Source organism: Mytilus trossulus, chromosome 2 (assembly GCF_036588685.1).
Source record: "Mytilus trossulus isolate FHL-02 chromosome 2, PNRI_Mtr1.1.1.hap1, whole genome shotgun sequence".
NCBI classification, from domain to species: Eukaryota; Metazoa; Mollusca; class Bivalvia; order Mytilida; family Mytilidae; genus Mytilus; species Mytilus trossulus.
This window is the reverse complement of record NC_086374.1, coordinates 73,106,169-73,112,143: the sequence shown is the minus strand read 5'-3', so window position 1 is coordinate 73,112,143 and position 5,975 is coordinate 73,106,169.

Genomic DNA, 5,975 nt, shown 5'->3' with positions numbered 1-5,975 from the left:
TATTTGTGTACAGGTATAGTTTGTTATGCTTCAATAAAATTATACCCCCATTACATTTAACTATCGATTAGTTTACGATGAAGTCATTAATAGACCTTTTCAATATCTCTCGACACCTACAGTTGAGAACGACTACGACAGGTAAAATGTGAAGGGTCGTCTCAAAAATAAAAAAAAAATGAAATAATTATTGATTTTATAACTTTCATTGACAATGATACAATTTTTCTACAAAGTCCAAATAGCATTGATTTTTTTTTTATAGTTTATCTTTTGAGACGTTGAGCTTCTAGCTGTCCTGGTGAAAAATTAAAGAACAAATCATGCTTAATTGTGGTTAAAATTTAATTTAACAATTATTATGTCTGTTGACAAAGGCGGCACATGTTTCTAAAGTGTCTGAAAAGGTACAAAACTTTGTTCCGCAAAATGGATATAGAGAAACACATTCTGACCCGGTGAAAACAAAACAAAATACAGCAATGACAGTGTTTCAAATGTTTGTAAGAAATCGAAAGGTCATTTCCAGGAACAGGGGAAGAACAATATGACGAAGGGACAAGGTATGTTGTTTTCGGGACATCAGCCGTTGGTATCCAAGCCCCTGCTTAGCACTGACCATATTGATTTTGCAATGTCAACTAGCTCTATAGTGTTAACTAACACTGACTTGAAATATAAATTCCATAGGCATGTATGTAAAAAAATATGTACTGCTTAGATGTTGTAACATTAAAACAAGAAGTCAATTATATTTTTTTTCTTTAAAATTCATCGTGAAAACACCAACTCTAATAAAATATCTTGAAGCGGAGAAATCCGCCGTTGATAAAAAAAAAAAAATAGATGTGATATTTTCATTAGACCTTCAAAATATATATGTGATTATCCATTCAGAAATTGGATATGTACATCAACTAAGGTGAAGACCGGTTGAAAAATACCAATTTGGTCGTGTTCACAAGTGTGATACGGACATACGGACAGTCCAGTATTTACTTTTTTCTTATAATTTTTGGAAATTTTATCAAATCTTTTACACCATCAAATAAATCGTTATTGGCTTGAGGCAAATATTTGGTAAAAGACTCACATAATCATAAAATTGAAGAGAAGCGGACCAGGATGCAGAATGGTTGCTGAATTTGTTTTAATCAATTCAACATGAGACATACAAAATAAGAAAACTATATGACAGATACATATATTTATTTATCTATTTGGTTGATATATATTTTGAATAAAATTAACGGTACCAATTTTCTTGCACCGAGTATATATATAACATCGGCGGACGCCAATCCAATATGTAACGTATTGATAATCATGAAGGTTTTTGTCTTTGAGACGACCCATCCATTTTACCTGTAAACTGTAGGTGTCATTAGTCGGTGTCGAGAGATGTTGAAAAGGTCTAGTGGTAATCATATATACATGTATATCATATACTGGGTTTTGAAGGAAGGTTTTGAATTCGCCTTGTTATTGTGAAATGCACATCAGTGGCGGATCCAGAAATTTTTATAAGTTGGAACCCGCCGACTGCCTTAGAGTTAGGGGACCCGCTCCAGTCATCCTTCAGTGATTTTCAATATAAGCAATCAATTTTTTCTCCAAAAAGTCTTATGTGTATTTAAATGAAATTGACCAGTATCGTTTAATATGTGGCTAAAAACACAACCTAACACCAGACGCGCGTTCTGTGTAAAACAGACTTATCAGTGACGCTCGAATAAAAAAAGGTTAAAAGACAAAATAAAAATAAAAAGTTGAAGAGCTAGCATGGAGGATCCAAAAGTTACGAATGGTTTTGCCTAAACAGCTATATGAGTCTATTCTTGGTTAAAAACATTCTTTTCTGACAATTCAAAGTGTCGAAACCGTTAATTTATAAACATGAATTAAACTTATGGCTGTCTGTCGTTTCATACTAAAAAATGTATCATAATGTATTATATATATTGATTAATAGAAAGCGTTCAATAAGATACATAAATAAGTGTAAAAAGATAAGTTTAAGAAACTTCAATTGTAAAAATACATCTGTCACTTAATTTCATACGTACAACAGAAGTATCATATTCTATGTAAAATAATTCATGCTTTAAAATATCGTATATTTTAATATTTAAATATCAATGGCAATAAATCTTATATATATATATGGAATTCGGATGTAGTCAATTCTGCTTTTTAGCGTTTCTCCCATTTATATTTTCAAGGGCGAAATCGCGAAATTGGTTGTACCAGGCTTAATTTTCACTCACACATAAGAAGTTTTCTTGAGTTTTGGTGTAAATGGGAAATAGGCAGATCTCATTTAGAACATTTCTGCCCGTCATTATAATATATCTTCCATTTGTCCTTGTTTTCGCAAAAAAGATAAACGAAATCAAAATTGTCTTTCAAGGCCAGTAACTCGTTTGAAGAGTTGATATATGATTTTGCCCATATTGACTTATTATATAGATTTTGTTCTGCTGATAAGTTTTGCCAATTATTATTTTTTACTATCAACTGAATTTTCTGGCAAAAATACAAGAAAAAATATAATTTTCTTTTAAAGAAAATACCTCCTATGTTTACCCTGCTGCTTAATGTTCCTCTTAATATTATTTTCATGCTTCTTCAAGATAGTCAAACAAACAAACGTAATGATCAAGTATACGTTTAAGGGCTGAAACGTATAAGCAAGCCGTCTAAAGTTTTGGGAAAAATGGACATTTTGAATTTGCTGTCCTGCCAGATTTTTGTCACTCGATTATAACTGTTGACAATGCACGCTTTTTATCCCAAATTCAATTATAGCCTTGGTAGCCATGTGCCTGAATCAGTGGACACAATTATTAACTATATTCTACAAAAATGATTGTTTTAATTTTTGGTTTCAATTGGAACTTGTAATAGTTGACAGACAACAGACGTTTGATAACAAGTGGCATGACGTTCACATGCCGTTTGGATAAGTAAGTTAGTTGCTGCTTTCTTTTTTTTTAAATTCTGCCATCTAGCATAAAATGTTTAAGATAATAAGTTGTAATAATAATACAAATAAAGTCAAGTGACAAAATAAAGTACATCTTCCTGAGTGGTCATGTTATGTGAAAAGAAATTGAGAAAAGATGGGTCAGATTTTACGTTGCTACATGTAGTTCACAAAGTGAGTCACCAAGAAGCACTGTCAACCTACCCGATTAATCATTATCTTGACTGCAATTTAATTAATCTTTGCTCTTTCCCCTTAAGTTTGTGTGAGGAGAAGCAGTCATTTTTAATTTTCGAATTGTTTGTTTGACATTGCCATGGATGGAACACATAAACTTTTTTTTTCAATTGAAGCTCTGTTTTTGTTATATACATTTGTACATGTAAATGCATTTCTACTTATATCGATTTGTTAGAGTTATGCCTTTTTTTAACGATCTTTAATTTGTTCTTATGTTGAACTGTTAAGGTTTATGTACCCTTCTGTAGCCATTTTTGTATGAATTTTTCAAACCTCGGTTGTATCAAAACTACAGATACAATGAACTAGAGGCTCTCAAGAGCCTGTGTCGCTCACCTTGGTCTATGTGCATATTAAACAATGGACACAGATAAATTCATAACAAAATTGTGTTTTGGTGATGGTGATGTGTTTGCAGATCTTACTTTACTGAACATTCTTGTTGCTACAATTATCTCTATCTATAATGAAGTGGCCCAGTTATTACAGTGGAAAATATTTTCTGAAAATCTACCAAAAATTAATGAAAAATGTAAAAAATTGACTATAAAGGGCAATAACTCCAAAAGGGGTCAACTGACCATATCAGTCGTGTTGACTTATTTGTAAATCTTACTTTGCTGAACATTATTGCTGTTTACTGTTTATCTTTATCTATTATATTATTCAAGATAATAACCAAAAACAGCAACATTTCCTTAAAATTACCAATTCAGAGGCAGCACCCCAACAACGAGTTGTTCGATTCATCTAAAACTTTCAAGGCAGATAGATCTTGATCTGATAAACAATTTAAATCCATGCCAGATTTGCTCTTAATGCTTTGGTTTTTGAGTTATAAGCCAAAAACTGCATTTTACCCCTATGTTCTATTTTGAGCTATGGCGGCCATCTTGGTTGATTGACCGGGTCACCGGACACACTTTTTAAACTATATACTCCAATGATGATTGTGGGCAAGTTTTTTTTTTTTTTGGCCCAGTAGTTTCAGAGAAGATTTTTGTAAACGATTACTAAGATGTACAAAAAAATGGTTAAAAATTGACTATAAAGGGCAATAACTCTTAAAGGGGTCAACTGACCATTTTGGTCCTGTTGACTTATTTGTAAATCTTATTTTGATGAACATTTTTGCCTTGTCAGTTTATCTGTATCTATAATACTATTCAAGATAATAACCAAAAACAGCAAAATTTCCTTAAAATTACCAATTCAGGGGCAGCAACCCAACAACGGGTTGTTCGATTCATCTGAATTTTTTACAGCGGTTAGATCTTGACCTGATAAACAATTTTACCAATGTCAGATTTGCTCTAAATGCTTTGGTTTTTGAGTTATTAGCCAAAAACTGCATTTTACCCCTATGTTCTATTTTTAGCCATGGCGGCCATTGGTTGACCGGGTCACCGGACTCAATTTTTAAACTAGATACCCTAATGATGATTGTGGCCAAGTTTGGATTAATTTGGCCCAGTAGTTTCAGAGGAGAAGATTTTTGTAAAAGTTAACGACGACGCTGGACGCCGGACGCAAAGTGATGGGAAAATCTCACTTGGCCCTTCGGGCCAGGTGAGCTAATAATAGAGATAGGCCATTTAGTACATATTCCAAGGGGAAAATTGATGCAAAGCTTTTTTTTTTACTGTTTCATTGCATATGATAGAAAAAAGAGGACTTTGTGGCAAATAAATCAAGATTTTTATAGAAAATCTACAGCCTTTAATAGAGATTTTTTGTTGTAAAATTTGAAACATAAATTACTCACTTGATTTTCTATGATGTGCTAGTGTTTATTTTTTACAAAAAGTTTCTAAGCTACCTGTAAATTCCAAAACACCTCGTGCTGAGTCACTAATGTCGAGCGCACCCTAAAAGGTGTACTTGATTTTGGCCATATTTATATTTGTTTTAACCAATAACTACATTTATAAACTTGTTTTAAGGAAATTAATGCTAGCACTGCATGCAATAATCCTATATCTATCAGTCATCAAATTGCCAAATATGAGAGTATAAGGATAAAGGCTGTGGATTTTCTATAAAAATCTTGATTTATTTGCCACAAAGTCCTCTTTTTCTATTAAATGCAATGGAACAGTAAAAAATAATGCTTTGCATCAAGTTTCCCCTTGGAATATGTACACAATGGCCTATCACTATTATTCATTATATCTGTAGTTTTGATACAATTGAAGTTTGAAAAGTTCGTATAAAAATGGCCACAGAAGGGTACATAAACCTTAAAGAACTATTCCAAATTTGAATATATACACCTTCAAACTTACCACACAACATTCTGTATGTATGTGCCTGGCCATAGTCAGGAGCCTGTTATTCAGTGGTTGCCATTCGTAGCTGTGTTACATATTTTTTTCTTTCATTATTTGGTACAAACATTATGATATTAGTTTTCTTGTTTGCATTGTTTTACGTTTTTCATTTCAGGGTCTTTTAAAGCTGACTATGGCTTTTCTTATTACTGAAGGCTGTACTGTGACTTATAGTTGTTAATTTCTGTGTCATTTGTTGTCTTGCGAAGAGTGGTTTCATTGACAATCATACCCCATCTTCTGTTTTATATGTGACAAGGAGACAACTGAGCAAATAAAGTGTAAATCCAGGAGACAATATAAAGACAGGTATACAGACCATTATAAATCTGTATCGATACAACAAACAATGTAAACTAAAACTTTCCTCTTTTAGACCTGATATTAAAACCCAGAGCAAAATCAGGTTCTCTGGAAGG